The sequence below is a fragment of the Saimiri boliviensis genome, chromosome 6, assembly GCF_048565385.1.
Source record: "Saimiri boliviensis isolate mSaiBol1 chromosome 6, mSaiBol1.pri, whole genome shotgun sequence".
Taxonomy (NCBI): domain Eukaryota; kingdom Metazoa; phylum Chordata; class Mammalia; order Primates; family Cebidae; genus Saimiri; species Saimiri boliviensis.
The window spans coordinates 15181079-15196611 of record NC_133454.1 but is presented as its reverse complement, the minus strand read 5'-3'; the positions used below and the strand labels follow the sequence as shown (position 1 = coordinate 15196611).

The 15533-nt window shown below is 41.1% G+C and overlaps 1 pseudogene; it reads right to left on the bottom strand.

The window, feature by feature from the left end:
• Positions 1-5326: 5326 nt before the first annotated feature.
• Positions 5327-7426, bottom strand: LOC101037289 (RNA-binding protein EWS-like; annotated as a pseudogene).
• Positions 7427-15533: the final 8107 nt, after the last annotated feature.

The window sequence follows — 15533 nt, the reverse complement described above, 5'->3', positions numbered from 1 at the left end:
TCAGAGGCATGTGAACCAGTGCAACTCCATCTTAAATAGGAACCAGGCAAAACGAGGCTGGGTCCTACTGGGCTGTATTCCCAAATGGTTAAGGCATTCTTAGTCCCAGGATGAGATAGCAGGAGGGCACAAGACATAAAGACCTTGCTGATAAAACAGGTTGCAGTAGAGAAGCGGGCTAAAACCCACCAAAACCAAGATGGCAACAAGTCACCTCTGGTTGTCCTCCCTGCTACACTCCCACCAGTGCCATGACAATGTCAAGACATGGCAACATCAGCAAGTTACCATATATGGTCTAAAACAGGAGGCATGAATAATCCATCCCTTGTTTAGCATATCATCAAGAAATAACCATAAAAATGGGCAACCAGCTGCCCTCCGGGCTGCTCTGACTGAGAAGTAGCCATTCTTTTATTCCTTTACTTTCCTCATAAACTTGCTTTCACTTTACCAGCTCTCCTTGAATTCTTTCTTCTGCGCGGTCCAAGAGCCCTCTTTTGGGGTCTGGATCCAGACCCCTTTCCTGTAACAATACCCTTGTAAACAAAAGTAAAATTCTAAGCCAATTAGCTTAATGAATGGACTCCTTTTGGCCAAGTGGATCCCAAATAAAAAACTTGTTAAGGTCATGATGGGAAGTAGAGGTTGTGGCCAGACATACTTTGTTATGCATTCCTCCCTTCGAGTTTAGGCACAACTGACCAGTATTAACATTAACATAGTTTTATCAGTAAGACTGATAAAACAGATTGTTGGTAGTTATAACACACCCAACTCCAGCCTGATTCTGGTATAATCACATGACAGTGGCCCTAAAGGAAATCAAAGTATTTTATCCCAAAATATATTTTGCTGACATATTTTGGAATGGGCCTCCAAAGCTGTCTCCTGTGGGGGAAATCTGCATTTTTTAAGAGAATCCCCTTCTCTTTCCTGGTCTTTTCCTAATCCTGGAGAGATTTAATACCTTTTAAGGTCTGATAGACATTTATTATCTATACTCTCAGAAGCCTGTTACTCAGAGGCTTCATGTACATAACAAGAACCTTGGCTTCCACAACCTCCCTTATCTTAAGCATTTCTTTAAGTCGACTTCAATTTCTCAAGCAAAGCTTAATCCTTTCAACTGTCAATCAGAAAATCTTTGAATGTATTTCTGACCTAGACACACCCCTCCACCCACATTCTGGCTCCCTGCTTCAAGATATCCTGCCTTTTACACCTTATAGATACCGATTTATGTCTTTACCTCTGTCTCTCTAAAATGTATAAAATCAAGCTATACTCCTACCACCTTGGACATACGTTCTCAGGACCTCCTGAAGCTATGTCACAAGCAATGACACTCATATTTGGCTTAGAATACAACTCTTCAGGCTGGGCGAGGTGGCTCCCAGCACTTTGGGAGGCTGAGGCGGGTGGATCACCTGAGAGTTCCAGAGTTCGAGACCAGCCTGACCAACATGGAGACACCTCATCTCTACTAAAAATACAAAATTAGCTGGGCATGGTGGTGCACGCCTGTAATCCCAGCTACTCAGGGAGGCTGAGGCAGGAGAATCGCTTGAACCCGGAAGGTGGAGGTTACGGTGAGCCAAGATAGAGCCATTGCACTCCATCCTGGGCAACAGGAGTAAAACTCTGTTTCAAAAAAAAAAAAAAGTAAACCTCTTCAAATATTTTACAGAGTTTGGCTTTTTTGTCAACCTCAAGCCTCAAATAACAAAAGCAGTCCAATAATGCACTGAAGTGAGGACCAGTTGTTACAGGAAAGGGGTCACAATCCAGACCCCAAGAGAGGGTTCTTGAATATCATGCAAGAAAGAATTCAGGGTGAGTCTGCATGCAAAGTAAAAGCAAGTTTATTAAGATAATAAAGTGGTGAAAGAACAGCTACTCCACAGACAAAGTAGGATGTTCCTGAAAACAAGAGGAGGAGCGCATCCACCGTAGGTACAATGCTTGTATAATGGGAAGATGTGCTCTGCTACAAGGGTTTGTGATAAAGGATTAATTTTTTTAATTACTATATTTTGCAGTAATTGATGTAATTATCTTTAAAGCAACAATAGGGATGCCTTTGTTTTCCAGATATCAGGATATATGGACACTCTCAAGTCTGGGTCTGTCTAGGAAACATTATTAACTAACTGTAAACATTTAGAGGTTAGGAATGCCTAATTTTCTGAGAATGCAGCCGAGCAAGTCCCAGCCCTCACTCAAAATGGAGTCACTCTGGTTCAAATGCCTCTGACACAGTAACTATGTGAGTATGCCCTTGGCTATGCGCTAGTTATTTTCCAGTGTCAGCTCTTACACTGACAGTGTCCCTATGTTTCTGAGAAAGGGATAGCTCAGGGAGTCTGAAAGGGAATCAGCCTTACAATCTCTCCAGCTATTGATACTTCTCTATAGCGAGCCATAGTGAGGGGGAGGTCAGTCAGCAGCCTGGAGTGGGGTTCTGCTTCCCTGATCCAAAAAGGTTCTTCTCTCTGTGTACAAACTAGACCTTTCAAGCTGTTCTTTACTAAAGAGTCAAGTGAATGTTCCTGAGTCACCTGGAGTCCATAGGCAGAGACAGGCACTCAGCTTTTGGTCTACTCCTCTCCCCAGCCCTAAGCAAGAGGAGGGCAGGACCTCACTTTACAAGCCATCAGGTAACAGGCTATCTCTGGAGCAATTCTCCATTTCTTTTAGACAAGCTACCCTTTAGCCCTCAGAATAAAGATTCAGCCCCTAGTTTCTTTTGCATTTCAAAATTATTTTTGGTTAATATATCCACTGGATATACACGTGTTCCTTCTGCTTTTTTGTTGCCATTTGTCTCGGCACAGAGAGAGATTCTGTAAAGAGGGAAGAACAAGGGGAGTCCACTGAGTGCTTTCCAGATTCATCTGGTTTCCTCCTAAAGTACCACAACTCAATGCGCCATTATGAAGATTAACTGAGGATTAATTTTCATTCCATCACTATGCAATCTAATCTACAATAGAAATGTCTAATCTTCCTATTGACATTTGTCCCTTTCTTTTTCTGGTATTCATTTCAAAGGACCCTCACATTAACTGCACATGGCTCTACTAAAGCCACTTGGTTAACCAAAGCTAGGATTTAAATGTTTCTCTTTAATCCTCAAGTTTATTCTCTGATAATGGGGCAGAAAAGTGGATAGTCTCCTTTTATGCCACCACACCAGTTTAATGTTTAGTTGTTTTATAAACTTGTAAGCACAGAAGGCCACAGATACTGACTTGCACGAACTTAAGCAGAAGATTATTGGAAGACTGTTCAGAAGCTCAGAGTGATGGGATCCAGGACAATCAGAGCTGGAAATGAGCAGGAATCAACAGGGATCTGGGGAATTGGGCACTAGAAACCCAAGCAATTTTCTTGAAGCAAGATAGTGAAAAGTGCATACTATCCTTGTGGAAATAATGTCCATGTTTTCCTGCTGTCTGCCTGTCAACAGCTCAACAGTCAGAGCCCCAGAAAAAGCATCTGATAACTGAGATTGGGCCACATACCTGGACCCTGGTCCTGCAGAGTCAAGGAGGGCAAGGATCTGTTTCCTTCAGCTTTGGTAATGGAATGTAGTCACCAGGAATGTCAGCCCCCCTAAGACTACACACAATGTAGATCTGTGAATTCCAAAAGGAAATATGGAGGCCCTTACAGCAGCCACAACAAAAGAAATGCCAACCAGAGCTGTTTTTTTTTCTCTTTGAGACAGCATCTAGCTCTGTCACCCAGGCTGAAGTGCAGTGGCATGATCTTGGCTCACCGCAACCTCCGCCTCCCGATTTCAAGCCATTCTCCTGCCTTAGCCCCCCGAGTAGCTGGGACTACAGGCGCACACCACCATGCCAGGCTAATTTTTGTATTTTTAGTAGAGACAGGGTTTCGCCATGTTGGCCAGGCTGGTCTTGAACTCCTGACCTCAAGTGATCCACCCGCCTCGGCCTCCCAAAATGCTGGGATTATAGGCATGAGCCACTGAGCCTGGCCAGAACTGTGTTTTCAGTGGGCCTACTGAAATGTAAGAGAAAGGAATTAAGAAATAAGGATGGAAGGAAACAGGGAGGAGGGTGAAAGAAAATGGAAGTGAGCAAGAAAGCAGGAAACATCCACTCAAGAAAAATTGTTCTTTGGCAATAGGTACATCTCTATGCAAGTCAGCGTGGCTTTTTTCCTCTAACATGATTTTAAAAGCTCTCTGAAAGCTCAGAGAACAGAAAACACACCTTGGTGACCTAGAAGTATAGTCATCTTTTTTGACCACCAGATGGTGCTTTACGTATAGATGAGGACAAGGATTGTTAGAACATTCCCAAACACTTGCATGTTTATGAAGCTCTTTTACTTAACAATCGCTCAAGAAATATTGGGGAAATGCAAGCCCAGATGAGGGATTCCTAACTTAGCTGTACAGATAGGCAGGGGAAGTTTTCCTTACAACAGCTGAGGCTTGCACCGAAGGGACAGGATAGAGATTGGGAGGGGAATTCCAATATAAGAACGAACCAGCATAAGCAGAGAGGCTTGAGAAAGCATATTGCCTTCTAGGAATCACAGGTGGTGGACTGAGAATGGACAGTACTTCAGGTGGAGGAAACTGAACAAAGTTGTGAAAAATGTACACACAGATTTAGATTACACTATGGCTATTCAATTGTTTAGCTTGTTTGGGATTGTCTCAATTCTACATCATAGGACCTGACCTTGGAAAAGTAGGCTGTTTGGGACTCTGATTCTATCCTCAGAATACTGTTTTTCTTAGCCAGTCCTTGCTCTATAGCGTCCCCATTTTCTTTCTTTCTTTTTTAAATAAACATTTGGAATTTTATTTAAAAAAAAAAAAAAACATCACAACCATGAACACTGTTACAGTTAGAGGCCCTCTTGGTTCTCCACAATGATACTGAGCATGCTCACAAGGGGTTCCCATTGTTAAGTCTTTTTTTTTTTTTTTTGAGACAGAGTTTCACTCTTGTTACCCAGGCTGGAGTGCAATGGTGCGATCTTGGCTAACCGCAACCTCCGCCTCCTGGGTTCAGGCAATTCTCCTGCCTCAGCCTCCTGAGTAGCTGGGATTACAGGCACGCGCCACCATGCCCAGCTAATGTTTTGTATTTTTAGTAGAGACGGGGTTTCACCAAGTTGACCAGGATGGTCTCGATCTCTTGACCTCATGATCCGCCCGCCTCGGCCTCCCAAATTGCTGGGATTACAGGCGTGAGCCACCGCGCCCAGCCCGTTGTTAAGTCTTAAACAACCATTTTTTAAAAGAAGGAAAAAAAAAACTCTGCACACTACCATTTAACTTGTTTTAATGTTTCTTCACAAATGGTAAAAAATACTAAAGTACAGATAAGGAATAATCATAATGTTGTGGCCAACATTATAAATATGGAATTATAAATTTAAAACATTTTCTGGTTTAAAAAATAAATCTGGTAGTCAATGCAGCTCTGCGGGGTCTCTGCATCTAATAGGGCCAGTCTCTGCGCTCCTGAGGGTGCTCGCCTTTATCCATTTTTCCAGGTCCTCCATGTCCTCCTCTTCTTCCTCCCATGTGTTCCATCAAAGGTCCACGGGGCCCACCAGCGCCACCTCGTCTTCCTCCACTAAAGCCACCTAGGTCCATGCCCCGGCCACCATGGAAGCCACCTCTGTCTCCACCACGGCTACCTCTGAACATTCTACCGGGACCACCACGATCCATGAGGCCACCTCTTCCTCCCCGCATGCCACCAGGGCCACCTCTGCCACGATCACCACCTGAAGGGTGAGAAGGGTGGCGGGAGGAAGCCTTCAGGCTTTGGGGCCTTACACTGGTTGCACTCTGTTCTCCAGGCGAAGTTCTGGTTTCCACAACGTGGACTGGGACACTGCCAGTCTCCAGCTCAGTGCTGGACATTTCCTCCTCCAGAGGGGTTCCTTTGGGAACCCCGGGATCCTCTGGGAGGGAAGCCTCCTCTAACTCCTCCATGGCCTCCCATCTGACCCATGGGTTCCCCCAGCACCTCCGGGCCTCCTGGACCTGCACGGAGTGGTGGTGGCATCCCTCTGCCCTCACGGAGTGGCATACCACCCCACATACTGTTCATTGGAGGCCTCTTCCGAGCAAGAGAGACTTTAAGTTTGCTTCCTTGAAAGTCTTTACCGTCAAACCACTCCACGGCAGCCTTGGCAGTAGGTGGGTCATCATAGGACACTGGGGCATCGCCTTTGGGCTTTCCTGTTTCCTTGTCCAGGGAGATGTGGATCATGGGTTGCCCAGTTCTCTTGTTCATCTTAACAGCCTCACACTGCTTAAAGAAGTCTGCCAGATCATCTAGAGTCACATTATCGTTTAATCCTTGTACATAAATTGCACTGTTGTCAGAATCTTCATCTGGATCTACAGGTGGGCTTAGATCAAGATCTGGTCCTTCGTCCATGGGTCCACCAGCTTATTGAAGCCACCTTGCTCTCCAGCACCCATTCCACCGAGTCCTCCTCCCTACCCACCTCTGGTCATGCCTCCATGATCAAATCCCCCTCTTCCCCTGCCTTGGTTATCAGGGCCGCTCATGCTCTGGTTCTCTCCTGGTCCGGAAAATCCTCCAGACTCCTGCCCATAAATACCCATGCTACTGGGGTGGTCCTGTTGGAATGAACTCTGCTGCCTGTAGCTGCTGCTCTGTTGGCTATATTGACGTGAAGCCTGGCTGTAGGATCCAGTTTGGGGTGGGTAACTAGTGGGAGGCTGCTGCCCATAGCTACTCTGCTGTCCATAGCTGCCTCGGTTGCCCATAGGTGTTCTGTTGACAGTAACTGCTTTGATCATAACTAGTCGGGTGTGTAGAGGAATAGCTGGTAGGAGGGTAGGATGGAGGTGCAGTGACTGGCTACATAGGGTAGCTCCCAGGTACCTGGGGATAACTGTAGTTACTCTGTCCATATCCTAGGCTGGGCTGGTTGTAACCTCCTGTGCTAGATTGAGGTTGACTAGTCTCAGTGGGCTTGTTACCATCCTGCGGTCTTGTAGGTGCTGCTGCCCATAGGCTGGATAAGCAGGCTGAGTGCCATATGCAGACTGAGCTGCGTATGAGGCCTGGGTGGTGGTGACTATAGCAGTGGTGGTATCATAAGCACCAGTGTCATACCCCTGGACAGGCTGGCTGTATGCCTGAGGGGCAGTTGGAGTAGTACAACCAGTGGGAGGCTGTCCATAAGAAGTTGCACAGGCGGTCTGCCCGTAAGTTGTAGTGGTCTGAGCCTGGCTATAGCTAACATCAGCGGACTGTCCATAGGTTCCATAGCTTTGTTGCCCATATGCCTGGGTGGTCTGTGTATATCCTTGAGTTGGCTGGGCAGTGTAAGCACCCTGCTGTGCTGCAGCTTGGCTATAGGTACTGTAACCCGTGGATGCCATTTTCTTTCCTCGCGTCCCGATTTTCTTGTCCTTTTCTGTGCTAGAGGTATACTGAAACTGATTCATTGCAAAACTGGTATTACATTAAACACACTGAACTCCAAATGTTTATGGAACACTTAATACTATACAGAATAGTAAGCAAAAGTGGCTGGCCATGGTGGCTCATAGCTATAATCTTAGCACTTTGGGAAGCTGAGGGGGGCGTGGATGATGTGAGGTCAAGAGTTCTAAAACAGCCTGGCCAACATGGCGAAACCCTGTCTCTACTAAAAATACAAAAATTAGCTGCATGTAATCTCAGCTACTTGTGAGGCTGAGGCAGGACAATAGCTTGAATTCAAGAGGCAGAGGTTGCAGTGAGCCAAGATTGTGCCACTGCATTCTAGCCTGGGCGATATAGCATGACTCCATCCCCCCAACCCAAAGAAAGGGCAAAATAAGCAAAAGCCCCTATTCTATAACACTGATGCATCTATTTGCATCTTATTCCATGACTTAAGCAATCATTATGTATTCTGTCCTTATAATGTATCAGATACTGTGTTAGCACTTTACATATATCTCACTTAATCCTTAATACAATCTGGAAATATTATAATACACATTTTATGGATGGTGAAACAGAAACTCAGAGAAGTTAAATAGGCTGCTCAGGGTTTCCAGAACAGTAAATTAAAGGCCTAGGGTTTAGTTTTCCACTACAGATTCTCAGGGCTGGCTTCTTTACATCATTCAGGTCTCTGCTCAAATGTAATCTTAGAGAAGCTACATTAATCTATGTGAAATAGACACCTTACTGTGCATCCAATTGTCCTGCCTAATTTTTCTTTGTAACTTATTATATTATTTATATTTTTATTATCTGTATCTCCTACTAGACTATGATCTCTGTTAGGGCAGACTCTTGGTTGTATTCGCTGCTTATTACCACAATACCCAGACCAGAGCCTGGCACATATTAAGGAGCTCAAAAGTTTTCTCTTAGGCCAGGCGCGGTGGCTCAAGCCTGTAATCCCAGCAATTTGGGAGGCCGAGGCGGGTGGATCACGAGGTCGAGAGATCGAGACCATCCTGGTCAACATGGTGAAACCCCGTCTCTACTAAAAATACAAAAAATTAGCTGGGCATGGTGGCACGTGCCTGTAATCCCAGCTACTCAGGAGGCTGAGGCAGGAGAATCGCCTGAACCCAGGAGGCGGAGGTTGCGGTGAGCCGAGATCGCGCCATTGCACTCCAGCCTGGGTAACGACAGCGAAACTCCGTCTCAAAAAAAAAAAAAAGTTTTCTCTTGAAGAATTCACTCTTAGACCCAAACTCTTAGCCACTATGCTATATTTTGTCCCTCGATAGGATTAAGAAGGTTTACATTTTGAATAACCTGATACCAAAAAGCACGCTGCATAAAACCTATACATGGAATGTGCCAAATGGTATGTACAATGCCAGTCTATATGCTTTTAAACTTCGAGTTTAATTTGTATACAGTAAAATAAATACATCTTAAGTATGTATTTTTACAAATGTATACACTTTTGTAACCACCAGTCTTATCAAGATATAGAATATTTTTTAGCCCCCAAGGAAGCTCTCTTGTAATAACTCACAGTCAATACTTGGTTTTCATGTGTTGACGAAATATATGTGGTTTTCGTGTGTTGACTTTGTATCCAGAGATAAATATTCTGACTTCTATCACATAGGTTAGCTGCTGGTTCTTGAGCTTCACATAAATGAAATCATATAGTTTGTACTCTTATGTCTCTCTTCTTTTGCATACCATAATATTTTGGAGATTTATCTGTTTTCTGTATATCAGTGGTAGTTTATTAATTTGTTTATACATTCACCTGCCAGTGGATGTTTAAGTTGTTGCCAAGTTTTGGTTATTAAGTATAAAGCTGCTTTAAATATTCTTGTATAAGTTTTTACAGACATACATACATACTTATTTTAGGGGGCATATACTTAGGAACAGAATTGCTGCATCATAAGGTAGATGTTTGTTTCACTTTGTTTTCTGAAAAGTGCTGTTCAAGTGTTTTGCCCATTTAAAACACTTTCTTATTGATATGTAGTTATTTATGGATATAATCCTTGATCAGATATAAGTATTGTAAATATATTCTCCTACTTTATAACTGCCTATTCAATTTACTGCTAATGTATTTTGATAATAGAAGTTCTCAATTTTAATGAAGTCAAATTTATCAATTTTGTCTCTTAAAGTTAGTGCTTTTTCTATAATGTTTAAGAAATCATTGTCTACCCAAGAGTTGTGAAGTTATTCTGTTTTCTTCTAGAGCTTTATTGTTTCAGATTTCACAGTTGGGTATATGATTCACCTTCAATTAATTTTTGGATTTGGTGTGATTTAGAGTTTATTTTCTTTCCCATATGGATATACAGTTGGTGAAGTACCATTTAATAAAAACGCCATTTCCCCACCGAACTGTAGTAACACCTTTGTTATAAACTAAATGACTGCATATGTAGGGGGTATTTCTAGTCTCTGTTTTGTTACACTGGCCTATTTGCCTGTCCTTGCACCAATACCACACTGTCTTAATTACTGCTGCTTTATAGTTAGTCTTGAACTCTGATGGTAAACTTTTCAATTTTATTCTTCTTTAAGATTGTTCTTGGCCATTTTAGGTTCTCTGCATTTCCATATAAAGTTAAGATTTATCCTGCTGAAGCTGACCACATATTTCACCAAGGTTTTTAGAGATTTGGTTTGCATTGAACTACTTATCAAATTGGGGGAAACTGACATCAATTTTCAATCTTTTGATTCATGCACATAATATAGCTCTTCATTGATTTACGTCACTGTTAATTTCTCTCAGCAATATTTTGTAGTTTTGACTATTATTAGCTTTATGGAACTCTTCTTAAATTTGTTCCTAAATATTTGATTTTTAAATGTTACTATAAATTACATTTTAAAATATTTTATCTTCTGATCATTTCTTGATAGTATATAGAAATATACTTGGTTTTCATGTGTTGACTTTGTATCTAGAGAGCTTGCTAAATTAATTCTAATAGTTTGTATAGTTTCAGATTTTCTGGCTTCACAATCATGTAATACATAAATAAAGATAGTTTTACTTTTTGTTTTTAATCTTCATACCTTTTATTTCTCTTTCTTGGCTTATAGAACTGTCTGGGACCTACAGCATAATGATGAGTAACAGTAGTGGTAGTAGGATCCTTATCTTATTCTTGACTTTGGAGAGAAAACTTTACCATTGATAATGACACAGCTACGGGGTTTTAATACTAGATAACCCTTTGAGATTAAGGATGTTTTATTCTATTTCTCCTTTGTTGGGGATTTTTTTCTAAAATCATCAATGCATGTTCAGCTTTATCAAATACGTTTTTTTCACTTATTAAGATGATTTCATTCTCCCCCTTCCCCCAGTATTATTCTGTTAATGTGGTGAATTATAATAACAGAATTTTAAAATGTTAAATTAACCTTTTATTCCTGGAGTAAATCCTTCTCTGTTATGGTATATTATGTATTTTTTCACATTCCTGGAATCCCATTTATTGATATATATATTTTTTTGTTTTTAGAGACAGGGTCTTGTTCTGTTACCCAGACTGGAGTGCAGTGGTATGGTCATAGCTCACTCTAACCTCATACTCCTGGGCTCACCTGAGCCTCCCACGTCAGCCTCCTGAGTAGCTAGGGCTACAGATGCATGCCACCACGCCTAGCTAATGTAAACTATTTTTTTTTAGAGACAGGATATCACTATGTTGCCCAGGCTGGTCTCAAACTCTTAGGCTCAAACAGTCTTCTCACTTTGACTTCCCAAAGTGCTGGGATTACAGGCATTAGCTATCACATCCTGCCAATTTACTGATATTTTCCTAGGATTTTTACATCTATGTTCAAGAGAGATTCTGTACTATAAATTTTCTTACTTGTAATGTCATATTTTGGTATCAATGTTTTGCCACTCTTTTGAGTTCAGAAGTGTTCCCTCTTTTTTTAATTCTCTGGAATAGTTTGTATAAATCGCATTATTTGTTCTTCAATTTTAAGTAAGAATTCAGCATTAAAGCCATATAAACCTGGTATTTTTTTGCAGGAAAGTTTTTTTTTTTTTTTTTTTTAAATAAGCATATATGGAAGTAATTTGCTTTATTTATGTCAGCACAAAGTCAGTCATTTTCTTTCTTTTTTCTTTTCTTTCTTTTTTTGTTTTTTTGGTTGAGATGGAGTCTTGCTCTGTCTCCCAGGCTGCTGAAGTGCAGTGGCACAATCTCAGCTCACTGTAACCTCTGCCTCCCGGGTTCAAGTGATTCTCCTGCCTCAGCCTCCCAAGTAGCTGGGATTACATGTGTGAGTCACCATGACTGGCTAATTTTTGTATTTTTAGTAGAGACAGGGTTTTGCCATTTTGGCCAGGCTGGTCTTGAACTCCTAACCTCCAGTGATCCACCCTTCTTAGCCTCCCAAAGTGTGGGGATTACAGGCGTGAGCCCACCATGACTGGCTAATTTTTGTATTTTTAGTAGAGACAGGGTTTTGCTATGTTGGCCAGGCTGATCTCAAACTCCTGACCTCCAGTGATCCACCTTTCTTGGCCTCCCAAAGTGCTGGGATTACAAGTGTGAGCCACCACATCTGGTCTACTTAGTCATTTTCTATGGCTAATTTTCTTGGTCAAGGTAAAAGTTATTATTATATCTTAAGTAATAAATTTAAAATTTATATAAAATAATAAGCTATAAATATGTCTCTGCATTAAGAAAGTTAAAAACTATCAGGTTCAGGGGCTCACATCTGTATTCTTACTACTACTAATATTCTTTTTTTTTTTTTGAGATGGAGTTTCGCTCTTGTTACCCAGGCTGGAGTGCAATGGCGCGATCTCGGCTCACCGCAACCTCCGCCTCCTGGGTTCAGGCAATTCTCCTGCCTCAGCCTCCTGAGTAGCTGGGATTATAGGCACGCACCACCATGCCCAGCTAATTTTTTGTATTTTTATTAGAGACGGGGTTTCACCATGTTGACCATGGTTGGTCTCGATCTCTCGACCTCGTGATCCACCCGCCATGGCCTCCCAAAGTGCTGGGATTACAGGCTTGAGCCACCGCGCCCGGCCCTACTACTAATATTCTTTAGTAGAAATGGTGAAACCCCATCTCTACTAAAAATATAAAAATTAGCTGGGTGTGGTGGTGCGTGCCGGTAGTCCCAGATACTCAGGAAGCTGAGACAGGACAATCACTGTAACCCAGGAGGCGATGTTGCAGTGAGCTGAGATTGTGCCATGGCACTCCAGGCTGGAAGACAGAGTGAGACTCTGTCTCAAAAAAAAAGGGAAAGTTAAAAATTGTCAATCCTCAAACTTATCCTTATCAGATTTTGCTTCATGTATTTTGAGGCTCTGTTATTAGGAGCATGAATGTTTATAATTTTTATGTCTTCTTGATGAATTCAGACCTTTTTTTTTTATTATGAAATGACACTCTCTAGTAACATTGTTTGCTCTGAAGTCTAATTTGTTTGATATTAATACAGCCTCTCCAGTTTTGTTAATGTCAGAATGGTATATTGGTTATCACCCTTTGAGTTTTAATCTATTTATTTATATTTAAGATATATTTCTTGTAGGCAGCATATAGTTGTGTTAGGCATTTTAACCAATTGACTTAGGGTATTTAGACCATTCATTAGACCATTTATATTACATTTAGGTAATTTATATATCATTAACATTGATATGATTGAGTTTAAATCTACCATCTTGCTATTTGTTTTTTATTTGTTTTATCTGCTTTTTGTTCTCTTTGTCCTCTTTTTCTGCCTTGTTTTGAACTATTTTTTAATGACTTCATTTTATCTTCTTTGTTGGCTTATTTGATGTAAGTCTTTGTAGTATTACTTTAGTTGTTAACTACAGGGTTTATAGGATACATACTTTATCACCATCTATCTTGTGACAAATTTTGGTAATTATTTATTTAAATTCTTTTTCTGTCTGCAAGTTTCTCTCCTCATTCAGGGACTTTAGTTATAGGCATAGTTCTCTCCTTATAGCTGTCCCACAGCTAACTGATATTCTGTTCTTTTTTTTTTTTTCAGTAATTTTTCTCTCTGTAGTTCATTATGGATTTTTTTTTTTTTGAGACGGAGTTTCACTCTTGTTACCCAGGCTGGAGTGCAATGGCGTGATCTCGGCTCACTGCAACCTCTGCCTCCTGGGTTCAGGCAATTCTCCTGCCTCAACCTCCTGAGTAGCTGGGATTATAGGCACGCGCCACCATGCCCAGCTAATTTTTTGTATTTTTAGTAGAGACGGGGTTTCACCATGTTGACCAGGATGGTCTCGATCTCTTGACCTCATGATGCACCCGCCTCGGCCTCCCAAAGTGCTGGGATTACAGGCTTGAGCCACCACACCCGGCCCATTATGGATTTTTTTTTTACTATTTCTTCAAGTTCACCAATCTTTCTTCTGACACTAACTCATCCAGTGTATTGTTTTCATCTCATGCATTGTAGCTTTAATCTCTAGAAGTTCTTTGCTTTTAATATCTCCAATGTTGCTACTTAACATTTTTAATCTTTTATTTTTGCTTCTTGAGCATATTAACTACTAATATGATAATTGTTTTAATATTGTTGTCTACTAATTCTATTATTTGTGTCATTTCTGAGTCACTTTTAAATTGAATGATTTTTTTTTCCTCATTATGGATCATACTTTCCTGCTTCCTTGTATGCCTGGTAATTTTTAGTTGGATGTCAGACATTATGAACTTTACCTTTTTTGGTTCTTGATACTTTTGTATTCCTGTAAGTATTATTAAACTTGCTTTTGGGATGCAGTTAAGTAACTTTAAAACAGGTTGGCTAAAAGGGAGTTTTAGGTCTTCCTTCTAGCCTTATTGGGAAGAACTGAAGCAGTATTTAGTCTAAGGTTAATTTTCCTCATTACTGAGCCAAGATCGTTCTTTGTACTCCTACCCAACACCCCATGAATTCTGAGGTTTTCTACTCTGGCTGTTGGGAAAAGGTACTTTTCCTGGATCTCTGTGATCTGTGGACACTGTTAGCTCTGATTCTTTTCGATGGTTCTTTTCTCTGGCCATGGGTAGCTTCCTCACCCGCTTTTACAAATCAGTACTCAACTGTATACCTTAGGGGATCCTCTGAAGATCTCTGGAACTTTCTCTGTGGTTTTGTAGTTTTCTCCCATCTCTGCATTGCAGTCTGAAAATTTTCTCTAGGCAGTAAGCTGAGGCAATTGTAGGATTTACCTCATGTGTTTTCCATCTTTCAGTGATTCCTTTGTTGCCTGATGGCTTATTCTGATTTTTCTAGTTATATATTTTATTTCTACATGTTAAAATCCTGAGTGATATAGTTATTATTGCTTTCAATAGTCAATTTTGTTTTATCTATTAATTTACCCTCCCTAGAGCTGTTCATTCTTTTTTCCACTCTCATATTCTATCTGGTATCATTTTCCTTAAAGCTGAAGAACATCCTCTGCTTTTTTATTAGATTTTATTTGCCTGATTTTTTTTTTTTGACAAGGAGTTTCACTCTTGTTGCCCGGGCTGGAGTGCAATGGCATGATCTTGGCTCACTTCAACCTCCACCTCCCAGGTTCAGGTGATTCTCCTGCCTCAGCCTCCTGAGTAGCAGGGATTACAGGCATGTGCCACCATGCTCGGCTAATTTTGTATTTTTAGTAGAGATGGGGTTTCTCCATGTTGGTCAGGCTGGTGTCTCGAACTCCCGATCTCAGGTGATCCACCTACCTTGGCCTCCCAAAGTGTTGGGATTACAGGTGTTAGCCACTGTGCCTGGCCTACCTGAGAAATTTTTGAAACTTTTTTCTTGACTTTGAAAAATATTTTTTTCTGAGTATAGAATACAAGTTTGGCAGTTTTTTCTTTCAGCACGTGAAAGTTATCATTACGTATAGTCTTGTACTTGGATGCCTTAATTATGATGTCAGTGGATTTCCTGTGATTGTCTTTATTCTCTAGTTGCTTTTAAGATTGTCTTTTTAATATTTGGTTTAATAAGTTTGACTTTTATGTACCTACATGTCATTTCCATTGTATTTATCCT